At 34.8% G+C, this 22,093-nt stretch overlaps 1 protein-coding gene across 1 annotated transcript in view; it reads left to right on the top strand.

Moving 5' to 3' along the window:
* Nucleotides 1–22,093, top strand: part of BANK1 (B cell scaffold protein with ankyrin repeats 1) — a 299,134-nt gene that overhangs the window by 16,118 nt on the left and 260,923 nt on the right. The window lies entirely within an intron of this gene.

The following is a 22,093-nucleotide window of genomic DNA, read 5'->3' as shown; positions in this document are numbered from 1 at the left end:
AGCGCGCTCGCCTGGCATGCGTGCGGCCCGGGTTCGATCCTCAGCACCACATACCAACAAAGATGTTGTGTCCGCCGAGAACTGAAAAATAAATATTAAAAAAAAAAATTCTCTTCTCTCTCTCTCTCTCTCTCTCTCTCTCTCTCTCTCTCCTCTCTCACTCTCTCTTTAAAAAAAAAAATATTAAAAAAAAAAAAAAAAAGAAATATTTTGTATCACTACCATAAGTGAGGAACGGTTACCACATGCCATAAATGGAAGGTGACCATACAGATATACAGATTGAAAGTAAAATTGTGTTGAAAAAAATTATGACTATGGATGGGCTCCAAGCATATTAGCTTACTCTCCTTTGATGATGCTGAAGTTCATGGAGTTGCAAGAGCTCCAACAGTGTCTTTGATGGAGAGATATTCTAAGGGGACTGACTTTCTCCCTCCTGGACTCCCTATTGCTGTGTCTCCAAGAATTTGCACCCCACCCACTAGAAAATGAGGATTTCAGTTTCCCCAGGTTGAATGAACTTTCACTTAGTACATACAGATGTCAGTCACAATGGCAAATGCTCTCCAAACTTTTATCACCCTTAATTCTCACAGCAGCCAATTTCACTGGAGATGTTATCCATGTGTTATAAGCAAGGAATGTGGGTACAGAGAAGAGAATTATTCCTTTCAGGCCATGTAACTAATGAATAATGCAGCTGGATTTTTGAATCCAGGACAGACTGAATCCAAAACCTGTCCCAGTAACCCCTGTATGTCTCTCTGAAATAAACTCATTTCGTTCATGCATAAATGTGTATATACACCCATACCAGGAAGTTATTCTGTCCACGTGTTCATTTCTATTTTTTTTCTAATAAATACAATAGGAATTGTTTTATTAGAAAAAGGTACAGCGTAAAAGACTATTTTGTTACCTGTGCATTCTTTACTAGAACAGACAAGCACAGTTTCCAAACCATCATAGAAAAAAAGAAAATTTTGCTATTTCAAGGTTCATGGAGGTGAATGAAGAAACAGGAAGTGAAATATCTAAAATATGATGCTAGAAACACCGTGTCTTTAATGACTCCAATAAGATATTTAAAAATCACGAAAGCTGTAATGTAGATGTGACTAAAATATACTCTAAAATGTTAGTAATAAAAAGTTAAGAATTCAATGCTACTAACTTACCCATGCATAATGTTTCGCATCCTCAGAGGAATTTTCAAACCCTCATTAATTGACTTAGGAAATTCTTTTGATGCATCGTTGTCTTTGACTTGATAGAAAATCTAAGCAATGATTATTTAAGCTATTTAATTAGGATGATCCCAAGAACACAGTGTGAATCGAAACAGAAAATGCCATGCACATTTGTCTGTTTTACATCAGAGGGCTTCAGGATGAAGAGAGAAGAGCTAGAGCTGGAAGCAGTGTTCAGATGTTGTGGTCAACAGAATTCTTCAGAAACTTCTGTATCCTAATTCCTGAACCCATGAATGTGTCAGGTTAGATGACAAAGGGAAATTAAGGTTCTGAATGGGATTGATTGCTAATTAGCTAGAGAAATGCAAATCAAAACTAAGACTTCATCTAACTCCAGTCAGAATGGCAAGCATCAAGAAGATAGGCAACAATAAATGTTGGCAAGGATGTGGGGGAAAAGGTACACTCATGTGGGGGAAAAGGCACACTCATACACTGCAGGTGGTATGGCAAATTGGTGCAACCATTATGGAAAGCAGTAAAATGTGGAATGGAACCACCATTTGACCCAGCTATCCCACACCTCAGTTTATACCCAAAGGAATTAAAATCAGAATACCACAATAATGCAGCCACATCAATGTTTATAGAAGCTCAATTCACAATAGCTAAGTTGTGGAACCAACCTGACTGCCCTTCAACAGGTAAATGGATAAAGAAAATGTGGTGTATATACAATGGAATATTACTCAGCCTTAAAGAAGAATGAAGTTATGGCATTTGCTGGTAAATGGATGGTGCTAGAGAATATCATACTAAGCAAAATAAGTCAATCCCAGAAAGCCAAAGGCTGAATGTTTTCTCTGATATGCAGATGCTAACTTACAGTAAGGGAGATGCTAGGGAAAAATAGAGGTACTTTGGATTGGGCAGAGAGGAGTGAAGGGAGGGCAGGGGGTATGGGGGTAGAGTCAGACATGATTACCATATGTACATATATGACTATAAGAGTGGTGTGATTCTACATCATATACAACCAGAAAAATGAGAAATTATTCTCCATGTATGTATGATATGTAAAAATGCATTCTACGTATAATTAATTAGAACAAATAAAACACACACACAGAAATTGCTAAGTAGCTGATGGGAGATTTTCATGAATTGTCTATATTAGTATTATTTCAGAGTCCTTAGAGGGAAGCAGAAGATGGAAAAGCAGAGAAGTGGCATGACGAGAAAGACTTGGGCCAGTATTTCTGGCTTGAATATGGAGGAATGGGGCCACAAATCATGGACTTCCATACCTTCTAAAAATTGAAGAATGCAATTAAACAGATTGCTCCCTATAGCCTCCAAAATGAACCCTGCCAATATTTCTATTTTAGCCTAGTGTGACCCTTGTTACCAGTGTCCAGAAATGTTAAGATAATAGACTTATGTTGCTTTATTATTACTATCATTATTATTGGTATTGAAGATTGAACCTAGGGGTGCTTAACCACTGAGCCACATCCCATGTCCTTTTTATTTTTATTTTGAGATGGAGTCTTACTAAGTTCCTTAGGTTGTTGCTTAGTTGCTGAGGCTGGCTTTGAACTTGTGATCCTCCTGTTTCAGTCTCCTGAGTCACTGGGATTACAGGTCTGCACCACTGTGCCTGGCTTATGTTGCTTTAAAGCCCATAGTATTTCTAGTAATGTTTACAGCAGTAATAAGCAATTAAACACATGTGGCTCAGGAAAGGGAGTGTAGGGTGAACACTACAGATAGGGCCCTAGCCAACAGGTGTTCCCACACCAGTCTAGCTAAAGAACCCAATATACCCATGAAAAAAATAAGCTTTTATAAAATATGAAGAACATATCAATGTTATCCTTAGGTCATCATCTTTAACAAGATAAATACTCATTCATTATTGGAACATCATCCTGGAATCCATGTAGTTTTAGTAGCCAAACAAAATAGAAAATTTCTATTGTTATGTAGTTGCAATCAATGGTTTTGTAGGTTTAATTATCCTCTTTGATACTGCTACTGGCTACTGCTGCTATTACAATTCTCACGAGTACAAATGTGAACTTCAGTAAGGAATATATGTTTTTCACTTCCTTGTGAAAAAGGAGTGCAAAATGAACTAAGAAGAAGAATAGAGGGTTAATACAAGGGTAAAACACACTAATTCTGGGAAACACCATAACAGTCACTGGTACATGTTAGGGCTTACTGTTTTGTTAGCCTTTATTATTATTATTATTATTATTATTATTATTATTATCATCATCATCATCATCATTATTATTTTCACCATCATCCCTTTTGTTGCTATCAATGACTGCTGGGTGCCTTAACTAAACCAGGCATGTGGATTTCATATTTTATCACTAGAAATTAGGTATCAGTATCTACAATTATTTTTCAGGTAAGGAAACTGAACCTCTGAGCATAAGAAGTCACTTAACCAATGTTAAAGGGCTTTTAAATGATGAACTCAGCATTGTTCCAGAATTGCTTTAGTGCTAGATGCTGTCTGCTTCCATTAAATAAAGTCCTATTTCATACCAACCCCTCAAAGACAAATATATTCTGAGAGAGACAACTGATTTAGATTTAAAAGTATTATTCCAATTATTCCAAAAGGTCAGTAGTAACATTTTATGGTCCCACATTGTTTTAATATCTGAGGACATGAACCATTTTTAACCCTGGCAGGAAACTATTTTGATACTATTTTCTCCTAATGATAAAATTTTGGTTGGAGTAGAGCTGGTTTATCAAGCATGGAATCATAAAGCTCATTTTTTAAAGTTTTTTTCTTATAGAAAGAAAGTATGTTGCATTGTAGAACATTTAAAGAATAGACAATATTCTAAGAATAAAATTATAATACAACAGAGTGCCCTGTCCAGAAATAAATATTGATAATATTTGTGTTGAATTCTATGAGTTTGTATGTATTTACATAAAAGAGCTCATACTGTTTTTATAGTCATACAATTTCATTATAGTTTATATATCAATTCATGATACATTTTTCAGTTTTTAAATATCAAACTGTAAAAACACAAGAACATTTGTCAAACAGTGACCTTTTAAAAAATTTAGATATTTTTGATTTGTAAATTATTCATTTCTGCATTTTATGATGCATAAGGTTTTATTAATAGTTAATTTCCAAGACAATATTTTTACACTGACCCTATGATAAATATAGATGAGAAGATTCCTCAGCCATAGATCTTGCTGAGATATTAAAATAATCTACCTGTGGTAAATCGGTTTATACTAATCCATTTCCTTTTTATAATATGTAAGTCCCTTTCAGGGCAGGAATTATGCTTTATAATCTTTTTAATCCCTTAAAGTCTGAATGATAGTTTTTTATAATAATCATTAAAAGATTATTAAATAAATGTGTAAACAAAGATGTGAATGGAACTGATAAAGGTATAATTATAATACTTATGGGTGATTGTGGTAAATTCTCCTTTTGAATTTCAAAATACATGATCTGAAAATCCAAGTGATGGCTGAGAACTATAAAATGTTAGAGTAGTGAGAATGAGAGTTATAGAAAGGTAGAAAGGAAGGTTATTTGGTTAAATATGACTGTCTGAAAGTATTAAGGATTTCTGAATATATTTAACTACATAAATATAGGTTCAAGTGGTAAATTTTATTTTTAAATAAAAAAATATTAGGAAAAAAATTATATTGCATTTGGAAAGCTGTTTTTCTATATTGTTTTTAAGTGTAATAATTAAAATTCCGATCAATAAATAAAGTGAATTACTAAAATTATTTCAGATTAAATTTCAAACATTTGTTTTTGTATATTCTCGGCATAGCTTTATCTTTAAAACTTATATAATAGTGTAGCACTTCAGTTCATGATGGACAGTATCCTGCTCATTTCAAAAGAAAACATAGATAATCGTAGTATCTCTTTCTGGTGCTTCATATTCTAAAATCTTATTTCTTTGTCTGGAAATTCACAAAAATTATTATATACTTATATATTATAAATTATTATATATTATGTACTCTTATTATATACTTCCAAGTGTCAAATATTAATGAAAACAAGCCCATCAGGAATCTTCAATGCTTCACTATTTCTGCTCAGATGCGTGCGGCCCAGGTTCGATCCTCAGCACCACATACAAACAAAGATGTTGTGTCCGCCGAAAACTAAAAAATAAATATTAAAAAATTCTCTCTCTCTCTCTCTGTCTTTAAAAAAAAAGAAAAAAAGAAAAGTTTAGTACTCAATCTTGTACAAAATATCAGCCCCAAAATGTGAACATTAATTTTTTTACTTAGGAATTTTAACTGTTCTGTGCTGTTGTAATATTACTAATAAGACATCTACTTGGAGTGTTGGCATTTAATCATAAAATGACAATCTTTGTAAAAGTTAATATGAAATGGAATATTTAAAAATAGTATTAATCACAACTTGATTAGATTATAAAATCTTCACCAAATCACCATCTATATTACTTTTTATAATTTTGGATAACCATCATAAATACAATATTCCTTTCAGAATTACAATCCATATTTTAGGTACATAATTTCAAACATTATATCCTTTTTTTATAAGTGGGTAATTTGTCCCTCATTTCATAAACAAAATTTGAACAAGTTAATGGTTTTAGTGAATTATATAAATCACATACAGGCATTCAATTCATTAAATAATATAAGCTATATATTTTTTCCTCATACAAAAGACAAAAATCTTAATTTTCTTTATATATTCATATATAGCAGTAAAGTTTCAGAAATTAAGAACCTTGGCTGTAATCATCAACTATTGATCTAGAAACACTGTCAGTATTAAAAAACAAAAACAAAACAAAAACCCTACAGTGCTTCTCAAACTTGTGTGAACTTAAGGATCACTGGAGTGCTTAGTTGCATGATGATTCTTTCCTGGGCCCTCATTCTGGAATATTCAGATTCTATCAAGCTTCAAAAGGTGCTTCTGACTCAGAGAGGCCCTTGACCTTATTTATTTATTTATTTATTTATTTATTTATTCATTTATTCTAATTTGTTATATAGGACAGAAGAATGCATTTCAATTCATAGTATACATATAGAGCACAATTTTTCATGTCTGGTTGAACACAAAGTAGAGTCACACCATCTGTGTCTTCATACATGTACTTCAGGTAATGGAATTCACCTGGAAAAATAAGAGATCCAGAATTTCAAAAGCATTCCTTAGTAAGAAGAGTTGTAGCAGGTGGCATCACTATACCAGACCTTAAACTATACTACAGAGCAATAGTAACAAAAACAGCATGGTATTGGCACCCCTGCCCACATTTTGAAAAGAGAGTTCATAAGGGGATGATGTAGTTCTTATCAAGTGTTCCAAAGTTGAGGAATGTTTTAGAATTATCTAATGTTTTGATCACTTGCTGTCTTTTGAACTCTCCCCAGAAGTCTTGTTCATGGTGAGCATAGGCTCCAGGAAGCCTTGGAGAGCTTCCATAGGTGACAGAAGATCTGCTATTTCCCTTAAGGTCAAGAATGGCTACCAACATTTTAGATGTCAGGGTGATGCTCTTTTACTGGTTTTGCTTATATCTGATGAGTAGACATTTATTGTATTCTTTTTTATAATATGTACATATTTTCTAGTACATAATTATTTCCAATATACATATACCATATTCTCCATAATTGAATGTAAATTTTGAGTGAAATTTCTGCCTAGGGTTTTGCTAATGGTGTGTTTTTAATCAGTTCTATATTCATTAGATGGTGTCATACATAATTCTGCATGTAAAATAACTCCAGGAAGATATTACTGTCATATAAATAATCAAATTCTTGCCAGTGTAAATTGTAAGATGCTCTGGGAGTTAAAGGACATGGAATGTATTCACTATGTCCTTGATTTGTATACTTTAGTAACACAGAATCCATTTACACAGTTAGATCTTCCTAAAGTTCATGAAAGGAATTCAGAAAGGAAAAACAAACTATTTTAATCCTTGCCCTCAAGTAATGATTATTCAGCCTCTCAGTTTTTCTGCCACTGCTACCATCTTGTGATTTGGAAAAAAGAGGTTCCACTGGGGACTGAAGAAGACTAAAGAAACAAGAGAAGGTGAACACAGATTTCTCTTGCTCAGAACTAGGACAACAAAATTAGATTTGTCAGAGGAACTGAAGTTACTCTTTTTTAATCTGAACAAATTTTCACATACTGTTATTCATTGGGAACCCTAAGGAAGGAAATGCAGATTTATTTCATTTTGTCAATAATATTGTTTGCAGTATAGTTTGATACTCAAACAGTAGTTTGGCAATAGGTGTGGATTTAAGTTCAGTTTTATGGTATAATATTGGTATGGTCCTGGGCAGTTTTCTCAAACTTTCTAGTTTGTGTCTTCTTAAGTTTAAAATTATACTTTTGAATGAAATTACTTTTTTAAAAAAAAACTATAATATCATGAGTAGTATGAAAACACAATGTAATATAATTGTGCAAGTAATTTCCATTTTATTACTATTGAGGGGAATTTCAGTGTACGTTACTTGCAATGTGGAACAGTTTTGTAATCAAGTATTAAACATTTTTTCAGTAGGAATAACTTAGGGAATTGTGTTGAGGGAGGGTAGGAGAGAGGATGGAGCAAAAAAGAACCTTCTTCAATGTTTGAATATTAAGAAATAACAAAAAAAGAAACAAGGCAGAAAGGGAAATCAAATATTGCCTTAATTGCTGAATAAGTTGATATTGGCTAATGTGGCTTATATTTGTGAGAAAGTAAAGTTTGTAATATGAAATCTCACAGTCAGTTATACCCTCTCTGTATGAAAGGCCTTGGACCACAGGTCAAGAGCTGTCAAGAACATATGTCCTTGTGTGCTGTGGGAATTTCATGAAGCACTATAGCTAAGAATTGGGATGCTGATTACAAGCTTCTTTTGATCTTGGCTCCTAGTATATGTTTTATACTGAAATGATAAAATTTGAAATATAAAAATTTGAGAAGTGGAATCTACTACTGATATACTACAAAATTAATTGAAATTATGTCCCCTAGGATCTTCACATACTTCATTTTGAGGTATAAATACTAAAGCCTGCATTTATCATTGATGGCAATGTCAGTTGTAATTTCTCCAGGAAATAATCTTGATTTTCAATTATACTAATTAATATCTACTAAGTCATTTAAAGAAGATTCAATTTTCAGATTAGAGAGGTACTGAAATTACTACTGACAGATATGGTAGTTTGTATCAAATTCTGACTTAAGGCATTTATAGAGTTAGGAAATATGGGTATTTAAACATTAAGAGAGTTTAAAGATTTATTTTATTCTTTGGTTATGGTGTTAGGAAGTTGCTGTTGGAGCTCTGGACATGCTTTTTTGCAAATATTAAAAATTGTATTGATTTTCATCAGACTATTGCTTTATGTAGTCAAGAATATTGAATAATACAACTAAGTAAAATTCACTTTTAGTGTATACATTTAAAAAATTTTTAGAAATGTATACATTTGACAAACCAATCCAATCATGTAAATGTAGTCTAATAACAGACCTGCCTTCAAGGATAATATCAATAATCTGTCTTCAGATTATCTACAACTACAGCCCTAACCTTTCTGTAATTACATGTTCTTCCTTGAAATCAACTCTGTGTTTGTGGAAAGTGCTTTGCCACAGGACAAAGCCTTTCCAAGATGAATTTTCTTATAACTATATAAAACCTATAAACCTTTGATCCCTTTGCAGCCTCAATTATAACTGTAGCAAATTTTCAGTATACTTTGTTGATCACCAATGTGGCCGAAAGCTTATTATACAGATTCAATTACTCACAAAGGAAAAGTGGGACACAGGAGTTCAAATCTAATTTGCCTGTATATAAGCCACAAAAAAATAACAAAATCATTATATGGAAGAACAAAATTTATAGGGTCATGTTTCCTAAATATTTTTTTTTCTTATTTTGTAACCCAGTTTGTGTACTCCACTCTGAAGTGAAATAAGCACATTCTTTTCCACTCTTTCTTCTTCTTCTGTTCAATGTAGATCCCTAGCTCAACCTTCTTTTCTTCAAACCAAAGTAAACGCCATATGTATTTCCCAAGTTTTTGTCAACTTGAGTTTCCTGCTACTTTTTCCTTTCAGGGGCATCCAAGAGTGGAGCTGCAGTACAGCAGTCATTCACTGTGGCCTGTTGACAGCAATACTGTCAAACTCATCTAGAAGCCAATGCCATACTTCTTTTCCTCTGCTAAGAGATTTGGCAATCCCCCACGAATCTATAGATGTGTACTGCAGGAGAGGTATGAAGCTGAAAGGTTTAGTTTCAAGGGAGTTTGAACCACATGCTCGTGGAAATTGCTTGTCCCACCTAGAACTGCTCTACTCTGGTTTTCTAATATAAAGTATCCATTTTCTGAGGGAATCTGGTTACTCATAGCCAGATTTCTAATGTGGTGTGTCATAGAACATTAGTGTATTAATGGCCAACTAGATTACATAAACACTTAGTATCCTGCAAGCAAACAGTAATCTCTATCAAGACCCAATAATAACTCACAAGTTAGTTTTCAAAAAGAAAGAAGATATTTAAAAAAGGCTAATCTTCCTTAAAAATCTTAGGTGTCTGTGTTGTGGATCACCTAATGAGACTTGCCAAAAAAATCTATAAAGCATTATCATAAAGCTCAAATGACAGTGTAGGTTGTGCTGCAGCTTGATTATGTAGCAGATCCCCTTCTTATTCTGGGTTGTACTGAAAAACAGTTTTTATTACTGGCTACTTTCTCAATGGGTCAGAATACTCCAATGTGCAAATTTCTTCAAAATGAAGAGGCCCATAAAATGATGGATGAGACAGAGTAATTTGTCGTTTGGTATATAAGGGTGTCGTGATATGCCTCAAACCATTGGATGTCTAGAAAGTTTGCCAGTGTTGTAGGGCCCTGAGTTTCAAGATGTTCACATTCACACTCTGATATAAATATATTATAATATGGCATCTAGGGCATTTGCTCTTTCCTTATGAGCAAGTAAATTTAATTTCATCAATTCCATGCTTTATATTTTGCATAAAATGATACATGGTATTATTGTTATATCAATATGGTCAATAAATCTACAGATCTTCTTTTGACAGGAGGCATAGTCTTGAGGTAAGTCAGTGATAGGTTACTCCTACCTTGGCCAAATGACTGCAAATTGCTTCTTATTATCTTTAGAAAGAAGTAAATTAGAAAGTAATTACTTGATCAATATCTGTTTATAGTTTCCATAGGCTGGTTGATTTGCTCCAATAAAGACATCATAGAACAACAGTTAATAGCAAAACCTTAATAATGTTTGTGAAAATCAGCAGTTATTTTACAAGAAACTATGGCTTTTGCTCTAGTAAACTGGTGCACGAAAAGAGTTGTGAAGAAATAATTACCATCACATCTTTCATTTCTTTATGAGTAGCACTAATATTTTTAATTCTCCCAGGTATATAGGTTTCTGTTCTATTTTGTTTTGTAGTTTACTGGGGGGATAAAGTGCAACAATTTCAGAGACTTATATTTTGACCTTTTAATCATAATATTCATCATCCTCTATAAGGATTCTGATATTTACTATGTACATATGTTACCACTATACATTCTTGGCTCTAAATATACCCATGAGATATCTCCTAGGGCTCACTGGAATTATTATTTAAGATACATGCATGGCAAGGTGTCATTTATCAATACACCTGACTTCTGTATTCTCTGTGGTTGCATTTTGAGTCTTCAGGAATTTGTGTCAGATGTGATCATTAACTAGTTATCACTACAGGACACTCCTGGGTATTTTTTTTTCTAGTCCATATGTGGATGCCAGTCAGCCTGGGAAAGGCTTAGAGAACGTATATAGTATCCACATTTAGCAGCATAGAAAATACTTTGCCAAAAAGACCTGACCTCTCTTCAGCCAAAGTCTCTGAACCTATAAACTATTTAAACTATTGAACTAATAGTTTAATACAACAACTCAAGTCAGTTTCTACACTCAGATCTAGAATTCCTTTGGTTACAAAAATGAAGTAGACCCTATATAGTCTACACACATATTTCATTCTAAGTATCCCAGATCAATTACTACCACCATCCATAAAGTCATAAAGTAAAAAACTCTTTTGATTCTAAGGATTAAGTGCTAATATTTGTAATCCTCCAATCCAGACTTCATTATTCCCCATTGATGTCCAAAGTTCAATTCAAAGGTTTAATCCTCTTCATGGTCTCCCTCCTGCAGAGGACAGACAACACACACAGTGCTTTTCAGGATGAAGTTTCTTAATTCTTAGCGAAGGGAATGTCAAAACACTTCAGAGAGCAGGTCAGCAAAATATGACCAAAGACAAAATCAGCCAGTGTCCTGTTTGGGTGCCCTTGTGAGCTAATAATAATGGTTTTTATACTTTTAGAGTGTTTTAAAAGAAGAAGTAGAAGAAAGAGGAATAGGAGGTAGGGAGGGAGGGAAAAGGAGAGGGAGAGAAAGAGGAAGACAGCCTACGTAGTCCACAAAGCCTCAAGTATTTGCTATCTGGTTTTTTAGGGATAGTTTGCGAGCCAATTCCTAGCAAGGAAGTTCTGGCATTGCAACTGCATGACCGTAGGCCACAAGGAATCCATGTTTTAGTTAACTATTCTAAGGTAACTCCATAGGTGTTGAGATAGCACATTAAATCATGAATCCTGTAAGAATATAATCATGTTGATAAGTTCAGTCAGATTCAACTTTTTACCTTGCCTTCTTCAGTCTCATAACCCTTAAAATTCATTCCATGCATACTTCTCAGACTCATGATGGTACACATTGGCAAGATCCAGGAACAATTTCTGAATATGAAATAGTTTATGTAGAATGCTCGTCCTTTCCCTTGTGGGATTTAATTTTAGTTATTAATTGTAGGCTGTCATAGGTACTGAGAAGAGTTGACCTCAGGGGTGAGGCAATTATTTCAAGAGAAGTTTTTGAAAACATTTATTTTTGGTTTTGTTTTTTTGTTTGTTTGTTTGTTGATTTTATAGGGAAATGCTGATTTCCTCTGTTAAAGAAAGATTCCAGGGTATTTGGAATTTCTAAGTTCCCATTCTTATCTCTGCCTCAATCTTCTGGTCTCAAGTCTTAGGATTCCCCACTTGTCTAAACAGTGCTCTTACAAAAGTTTTATGAATCCTAGAAGGGTTAGTAGTAGCTAGAAGGGTTAGTAGCAGCTTTCTTTCTGCATGCACATCCTGTCTAAACTGTCTGGGCAGTCATATTCCTCCCTCCCATCCACATTTCTGTAAGCCCTTTTGCACATACTAACTAAATTCCACTGTCATTTGATCTCCTAAAACTTCCCTCCACTGGCACCCCATCCCAAATAATCACTAGTGAAAAATCTAAATCCTTATGGTGCCTCCGCATGCCATAAATTGCTGGTGTACCAGTTTTCCCTGGCAAGGGGTTCCTTGAATACTCCACATTTACGAGAGCAACCCAGTTCCAAAATCCATCTGGTAGAGCCTGTTTCCTTTGGGCACTCTTTGGACCTCTATTTATCAGGATCCTGACAGAAAACAGATGGCACCATTAAAGATGTTAACTGAAAAATATAATAAAAGGATTATTTATTGAGATATGCAGGGCTGAAGAATCCAAGGAGGGATAATGAAGCATTCAGATTAACAACAGTAGGAATCCTTTATTAGGCTCCTGAGGGAAAAGGAGAGAAGATGTGACTGGAGCTGCATGAAAACCGGAGCACAGAAGAAAAGCTTCAGAGAAGGGGCCACACAAGAAAGGAGACACTGCCAAAACCAGAATAAGGGAGTGAGTGGGAAGGCCAAGAAATCGCCCCCACCATTCCTTCTTCTCACGTTCAGTGTATTGCTTTCTGTGGGGGAAGCCATGGAGCCTGTGAACTGTAATCTATAGGGCAGGAGCAATCTGGAGAGATCACAGAAAGTAACCAGGTCCTGAGGACAGCATTCTTAGGGCGAGTGGGTGAAATGAGAAGCACTTAGACACTGTGTGAAATAGTGGTCCTATTAAATTTGATTCTGACTGTGTTTCTGTTTTTGTTTGGTTTTGCTATTTATTTATTTGGGGGTAGGTACTGGCAATTGAACTCAAGGGGACTTGACCACTGAGCCATATTCCCAGCCCCATTTTGTATTTTATTTAGAGACAGGGTCTCACTGAGTTGCTTAATGCCTCGATTTTGCTGAGGCTGGCTTTGAACTCATCACTCTCCTGCCTCAGCCTCCCTAGCCTCTGGGATTATAGGCATGAGCTATTTAAATTCTCTAAAATTAGAATTCATCTTAAAATTTGTAGTTTATTGTAGTTTATCACAGTATTCTTTTCTTAAAGCATAAAATAATAAGCTGTTTTATAATCTGTTTTTTAGAATCCATAATCTAGACAGTAATAGCAGTAAAAGGAAGGGAAGGATATGGATATTGCAGGAATAGAATTCCTCAAACTTCCACTAGGTAAGTTTGAAACATGTAAACCTTCACACAGATCTAGAGTCTCTTACGTTTATAATTTTTTAAATGACCTATTAACAATTAGTACCAGCTGGAGCCTCAATATTCTACTCCACTGTTTTGTTTATTAGGTCTAGTCAGTTACACATGGCAATAGAAAGCTCTTGGATTCATTTTACACAAATGGAGCAGAATTTGGTACTTCTCTGGTTTTATATGAAGTAGAATCACATCATTCATGCAAACATACATGTACCGAGGGTAATGATGTCCATCTCATTCCACCATCTTTCCTACCCCTTTACCTCCCCGCTCCCCTTTGTTCCATCCAAAGTCCTTCCACTCATCCCATGCCACCCCCCATTATGGATTAGTATCCATTTATCAGAGAAAACATTTTCCCCTGGTGTTTTGGGGTTGGCTTCCTTCATTTAGCATGATATTATCCAACTCCATCAATTTACCTGCAAATGCCATAATTTTATTCTCTTTTGATGCTGAGTAATATTCCATTGTGTATCTGTACCACAGTTTCTTTATCCATTCATCTATTGAAGGGCATAAAGGTTAGTTCCACTGTTTTGAATGAGTGTTTAAATAACAATGACAGCACTCAAAGAAATATGGAGAAGAAAAGGGATTTGACTGGTCTATATTCTGGAGAGTGAGCTCTTGGTTCAGTTATAGTTCCATTAAAATAATCATATCATAACATGGAGAGTTTGAACAGTTTAGGCTAAATGAGTTACTGGTAAGTGGGTTAGCATGCTAGCAAGTGGGCAAATTCTCTAGTAAGTGGCTTAGAAGGGCAGGAGGAGAGTTGTACTGAGCTAAATGGCCTGATTGCCCTATAAGGCCTAGGAGTGTTTGCATTTTAAAAAGAACGAGAAAAGGGAGAGTCCTGAATTTATATAAAAATTATTTTTGCTGGTCATTGCTCACCATGGCTAAAAAGAATAATCTCAAAATTATGTTTTACAGCTATCTATATTTGAAAGGAAGAACTAAATGACATGTGCAGAGAATTCTAATGAAAAGAATCTGAGAAATGGACTTGAGTTTAGGTACTTTATTTAGAGGGAAGCCTGTGATGCACTAATGAGGACTTTGAGACAATTCCTCACTCACAAAAGCCAGTGATGAGTTTATTCATAAGAAGAATAATGCAATGAGCAATTATAATGCCATATCATTGGGACCACTGTTACCTGTAGAACAAACCTGTTCCATGACAGAATGGAGAAGGTCAGTCATTTACCCATTTGCTTCAATTCCTCATTAGTTGAAGTCACCTGTCACCCCTCAGTGCATTCAGTTCCCAGCATTTCTGAGCAGCTGGGCAGGTGCACAGGCTAAAGAAGCTCTCAGCATTAGAGAAAGTCTAAGGCAGCTAAGCAGAGGGCAGATGTGAATAGTGTGCTTGGTAACTGACTTTGATAGCTGCTTGGTAAGTTGTTATAGCTGGCAGTCCATGAAGACTTGGGATACGCATCAGCAGCACCCACTACACAGATACATACAGAGCATACAAGAAGGGCTTGGCACTTTTTGTCACTATGAATAAATGAAATTAATCAGCTTTCCTGGAGAAGAAATGTGAGTTAAAGTGCGTTTCTCTGTCTTAATACTAGAAATGATATTACAAATTTGGGATCTAAAACCAATTTAACTATATTTACTGTGTGATTTAAGTAATGATATATGTGTGCGATTTTATCAAGATTAATGTTCATGTAGTCACTATAGATTCCATTATGACTGTAACTTATTTTTTATAATTTTTTACTTTTTCTTCTTCTCTATGTTGGTCACCAGTAGAAAAAATGTAATATTGAAAAGATGCTTCATGCAATCTTTTCCCATTATATGCAATCAAAACGTGGATATGAGATTGGATCTTTTTCAAGAAGAAGAAAATCTGCCATTTGAAGCTATGCATGTAAAATAGGAAGGATTTTAGTTTATGCTTAGCCTCATTCTTTTGACAATGATATGTGGTATAATCTATTTTCTATGTAAAAGCAATTATTAACATAGATTATTAATACAAATTCCCTTCAAGTAGAAAAATTCATTGTAATATTTTGTTAGATAAATAAATAAGATACTATTGAATCTCAAAGAACACTTTATGGTAAATATGTAAAAATTAATACTGCTCTATTCTGTTCCTGTAAAACCATCCTATAATGCCATCATTTACTTTATGTTGCTGGACCGAAGATCTACATTTTAATAATTTATTTGCTGAGCGTAATTGAATCTTCAAGAGCAATGTACTTTTATCATACTGTAATATCATACTGTAGCTTTCCAGGAATGAAGATTTTGTATTTCTATGTTTCAGGTTCATCATTTATTGTTTTCTTTCACCATTTATAAAAGCTGGTGAGTCTTAATGATAGTAACCTTCCTTAAAAGAGAAGAATGATGATTTAGACTTCATTTACTTCAGTGCATAAAACAAAGTACACTACAAGTCTACAGGATACTTTTGAAAATTCATACATAACTACTTGTGGGTCTACAGGCTAGATATTACTCAAGAACAAGTTTCTATTTCCTAGGCCAAGGTAAAAGAAAACAATGTTTATGAAAGGGCCCCTAGGCCAGGCATGGTGGTGCATACCTGTAATCCCAGATTTTGGGGGAGGCTGATGCAGGAGGATTTCAAGTTTGAGACCAACTTGGACAATTTAGCAAGACTCTGTCTCAAAATTTAAAAAGTATTGGTATGTAGGCCACTGATAGAGATCCTGGGATCAATCCCCAGGACTGAAACAAAAAATGGTGGGAGGGGTGTTTATGTATTAAACTTTTGTATCTTGACTGGACTTGGTTTCATATGAAAAGAATGGAAGGGGGCATGAAGATCAATGATTACTTCTGTGGCTGTGACAGTTACTTAACTTCTCTGATGGTTGCTGTAACCACTAATACATCAAGGATACCAAGACCAACTCCATACATATTTTTGAGGATGAATGAGATAGTACACATTAACTGCTTAGCAACATGTGAATTATTAGTAAATAGTAATTCAGAAAATTGAAGATGAATATACTGAAATGATTTCAGTTATAGAGAAGAAAGGAATGACATTCAATGACAATCTTGATGCTTTTGAAAATTTCCAGATAGAGATTATTGACAAAGTATAAATCAAATACAAATGTATCGAGAAGGCTCAATTTTCAACATGAGTAAAAGTGGCTTTAGGGTATTGAAAAAGACTACCTGTGTAATTTTCTTGAGAAGCTTTGGAGGCAGTTTGTGATGGTCTCTAGAATGGATTTCTTATATTTATCAGCCTATTGCAATACCTAACCCAGTAATAGGAGTGCTCATTCTGTACTTTAATATGTCCTCAAAGCTTATTATATGTTTTATTGATTCGAGTGTTAGAGTCAAGAAGTAAATTCTGTGAGTTCTTAGATAACTGTACCCTTCAGGTGCGGCATATGTTCCTTTTCCTTCCTCTTTTTCCTGGACAGGAAACCAGACTCCCAGTAACCTTCTCACACTTTACATACCTTAAGATCACCCCATCACCAGCTTAAGAGTGTCTAACCCATATCTTTACAAAGAATCTATCTTAATCTTTTAAATAATGTTACCCTGTCCTTGGCTGTTAGAATTATAGGCAGTGGAGCAGCCAGACTGCTCTGGAATTCTGATTGTAGAAGAATGTCAGTTTTCCCATCTGTAAAATGGGAAAAATATTAGTATCTACTTAGTAGGTAATTTTGAGGCTTAAATGAAGTAGAATGTATAAAACACATATAGGCCTAGTTTCAGGGTGCTCAGTATTTTTATTATTGCTAGTTTAATTTTGCTCTGATAATTTTATAACCATAGAGGACCTGCTTATCCTGGTTATATTTAATATAAAGAAAACTTTTCCTCCACTCTTACTCAAACATAAAAATACTGAATTATGACATGATATTTGTGTTTGTTCAACAAGTGACTATTTATTCTCCAAACTGAGAGACTACACAGTGACAAAATTGTACTGATGATTCACACGCAACTTGCATATGATTCTTGCACAATTTTTGCCAGATGTTTATTTCTAATGTTTTACATATAAATGTATTCAAACAATTATTGAATATTTGTTCAGGAAATTATGGTAGGAAAGAGTAGGAATCAATAAATTGAAAGATAATCTGCCTTTGGATAAATACTTATAGGATGAGAAAAGACAAAAAATACATAAAATCAGTAATTCAATAAAAATTTAAAAGTTCTCAAGATCATTAGCTGCTCACTGCCCTGCCTCAGTTGTGCTGAACACACATCCTGAATCCCAGAGAAAAGCAGGATTGTGGATTACAAGACTTTTGGTACCTTGCTTTCCATCCTTTTGATACCACACAAACTGACATTTAAAGATGATCATTTTGTTTTGCAAAATGATACACATTAACTATTAAAAATATAAACAATATCCAGATAGAGATCATTGACAAAGTATAAATCAAATATAAATGTATAAAGAAGGCTCAATTTTCAACATAAGTAAAAGTGACTTTAGGGTATTGAAAAAGACTACCTGTGTAATTTTCTTAAGAATCTATCTTGGTTGGTAGTCTTTTGATGGCTTCTTCTATTTCTTCCTTTGTTATTGGTCTGTTTAAATTGTGTGTGTCTTCCTGTCTCAATCTGGGCAAATCATATGCCTTAAGAAATTTATCGATATCTTCACTATCTTCTATTTTATTGGAATATAGGGTTTCAAAATACTTTCTAATTATCTTCTGTATTTCTGTAGTGTCTGTTGTGATATTGCCTTTTTCATCCCGTATGTTAGTAATTTGAGTTCTCTCTCTTCTTCTTTTCGTTAGCATGGCTAAGGGCTTGTCTATCTTATTTATTTTTTCAAAGAACCAACTTTTAGTTTTATCAATTTTTTCAATGGTTTCTTTTGTTTCAATTTCGTTGATTTCTGCTCTAATTTTAATTATTTCTTGTCTTCTACTACATTTGCTGTTGTTTTGCTCTTCCTTTTCTAGGTTTTTGAGGTGTTGTGTGAGTTCATTTATTTGTTGGTTTTTTTCTTTTTTTGAGGTAAGAACTCCAAGAAATGAATTTCCCTCATAAAACTGCTTTCATTGTGTCCCATAGATTCCGGTATGTTGTCTCTGTATTATCATTTGACTCTAAGAATTTTTTCATCTCCTCCTTTATGTCTTCTATAACCCATTGATCATTCAATAACATATTGTTCATTTACCATGTGATGTAGGATTTTTCCTTCCTTCTTTTATCATTGATTTCCAATTTCATTCCATTATGATCAGATATGGTGCATGGTATTATCTCCACGCCTTTATATTTACTAAGAGTTGCCTTATGGCATAATATATGGTCTATCTTTGAGTAGGATCCATGTGCTGCTGAGAAGAACGTGTATCCACTTGATGATGGTTGATATATTCTATATATGTCGGTTAAGTCTAGGTTATTGATTGTGCTGTTGAGTTCTATAGTTTCTTTATTCAGTTTTTGTCTAGAGGATCTGTCTAATGGCGAGAGCAGTGTGTTGAAGTCACCCATAATTATTGTGTTGTGGTCTATTTGACTCTTGAACTTGAGGACAGTTTGTTTTATGAACGTTGCAGCTCCATTGTTTGGTGCATACAAATTGATGATTGTTATGTCTTGTTGGTGGATGGTTCCTTTTAACAGTATATAGTGTCCTTCTTATCCTTCTTGATTAACTTAGGTTTGAAGTTGATTTTATTCGATATGAGTATGGCCACTCCTGCTTGCTTCCGAGGGCCATGTGAGTGGTATGATTTTTCCCAACCTTTTACCTTCAGCCTGTGTATGTCTTTTCCTATCATATGAGTCTCCTGAAGGCAGCATATTGTTGGATTTGTTTTTTTGATCCAGGTTACTAGCCTATGTCTCTTGATTGGTGAGTTTAGGCCATTAACATTTAAGGTTACAATTGAGATATGATTTGTACTTCCAGTCATGCTTCTTTATTTATTTATTTTAGTTTGGCTAGTTTTACTTTTTGGTTACTTTCCTCCCCCTTTACTGAGATACCTCCTGCTGTTAGTTTTGGGCACTATTTTTCACCCAAGAAAAGCCCTGGACCGGATGGGTATACAGCGGAGTTCTACAAAACCTTCAAAGAAGAATTAATACCAATACTTTTCAAGCTATTTCAAGAAATAGAAAAAGAAGGAGCTCTTCCAAATTCATTCTATGAGGCCAACATCACTTTGATCCCAAAACCAGACAAAGATACTTCAAAGAAAGAAAACTACAGACCAATATCTCTAATGAACTTGGATGCAAAAATTCTCAATAAAATTCTGGCGAATCGAATACAAAAACATATCAGAAAACTTGTACACCATGATCAAGTAGGATTCATTCCTGGGATGCAAGGATGGTTCAATATACGGAAATCAATAAATGCTATTCACCACATCAATAGACTTAAACACAAGAACCATATGATCATCTCGATGGATGCAGAAAAAGCATTTGACAAAGTACAGCATCCCTTTATGTTCAAAACACTAGGAAAACTAGGGATAACAGGAACTTACCTCAACATTGTAAAAGCTATATATGCTAAACCTCAGGCTAGCATCATCCTAAACGGAGAAAAACTGAAGGCATTCCCTCTAAAATCTGGAACAAGACAGGGATGCCCTCTATCACCACTTCTATTCAATTTAGTTCTCGAAGTACTAGCCAGAGCAATTAGACAGACAAAAGAAATTAAAGGCATAAAAATAGGAAAAGAAGAAATTAAATTATCGCTATTTGCGGATGACATGATAATGTACTTAACAGACCCAAAAGAGTCTACAAAGAAGCTGCTAGAGTTAATAAATGAATTCAGCAAAGTGGCAGGTTATAAAATCAACACGCATAAATCAAAGGCATTCCTGTATATCAGCAACAAAACCTCTGAAATGGAAATAAGGAAAACCACTCCATTCACAATATCCTCAAAGAAAATAAGATACTTGGGAATCAACCTAACAAAAGAGGTGAAAGACTTATACAATGAAAACTACAGAACCCTAAAGAGAGAGATAGAAGAAGATCTCAGAAGATGGAAAAATGTACCCTGTTCATGGATAGGCAGAACTAACATCATCAAAATGGCGATATTACCCAAAGTTCTCTACAGGTTTAATGCGATGCCAATCAAAATCCCAATGGCATTTCTTGTAGAAATAGACAAAGCAATCATGAAATTCATATGGAAAAACAAAAGACCCAGAATAGCAAAAGCAATTCTAAGCAGGAAGTGTGAATCTGGAGGTATAGCGATACCAGAGGTCAAACTGTACTACAAAGCAATAGTAACAAAAACAGCATGGTACTGGTACCAAAACAGGCAGGTGGACCAATGGTACAGAATAGAGGACACAGAGACTAATCCACAAAGTTACAACTATCTTATATTTGATAAAGGGGCTAAAAGCATGCAATGGAGGAAGGATAGCATCTTCAACAAATGGTGCTGGGAAAATTGGAAATCCATATGCAACAAAATGAAATTGAATCCCTTTCTCTCGCCATCCACAAAAATTAACTCAAAATGGATCAGGGAGCTAGATATCAAATCAGAGACACTGCGTCTGATAGAAGAAAAAGTTGGCTACGATCTACATATTGTGGGGTCGGGCTCCAAATTCCTTAATAGGACACCCATAGCCCAAGAGTTAATAACAAGAATAAACAAATGGGACTTACTTAAACTAAAAAGTTTTTTCTCAGCAAGAGAAACAATGAAGGAGGTAAATAGAGAGCCTACATCCTGGGAACAAATTTTTACCCCCCACACCTCAGATAGAGCCCTAATATCCAGAATGTACAAAGAACTTAAAAAATTAAACAATAAGATAACAAATAACCCAATCAACAAATGGGCCAAGGACCTGAACAGACACTTCTCAGAGGAGGACATACAATCAATCAACAAGTACATGAAAAAATGCTCACCATCTCTAGCAATCAGAGAAATGCAAATCAAAACCACCCTAAGATACCATCTCACTCCAGTAAGATTGGCAGCCATTATGAAGTCAAACAGCAATAAGTGTTGGCAGGGATGTGGGGAAAAGGGTACACTTGTACACTGTTGGTGGGGCTGTAAAATGGTGAGGCCAAGTTGGAAAACAGTATGGAGATTCCTGGGAAAGCTGGGAATGGATCCACCATTTGACCCAGCTATCGCCCTTCTCGGACTATTCCCTGAGGACCTTAAAAGAGCGCACTATAGGGATACGGCTGCATCAATGATTATAGCGGCACAATTCACAATAGCTAGACTGTGGAACCAACCTAGATGCCCCTCAATAGATGAATGGATAAAAAAAAATGTGGCATC

This window comes from Spermophilus citellus (genome assembly GCF_964194105.1).
Source record: "Spermophilus citellus genome assembly, chromosome: 8".
NCBI lineage: Eukaryota > Metazoa > Chordata > Mammalia > Rodentia > Sciuridae > Spermophilus > Spermophilus citellus.
Note: the sequence above shows the minus strand (reverse complement) of the source record. Positions and strands in the feature narration are given on the sequence as shown.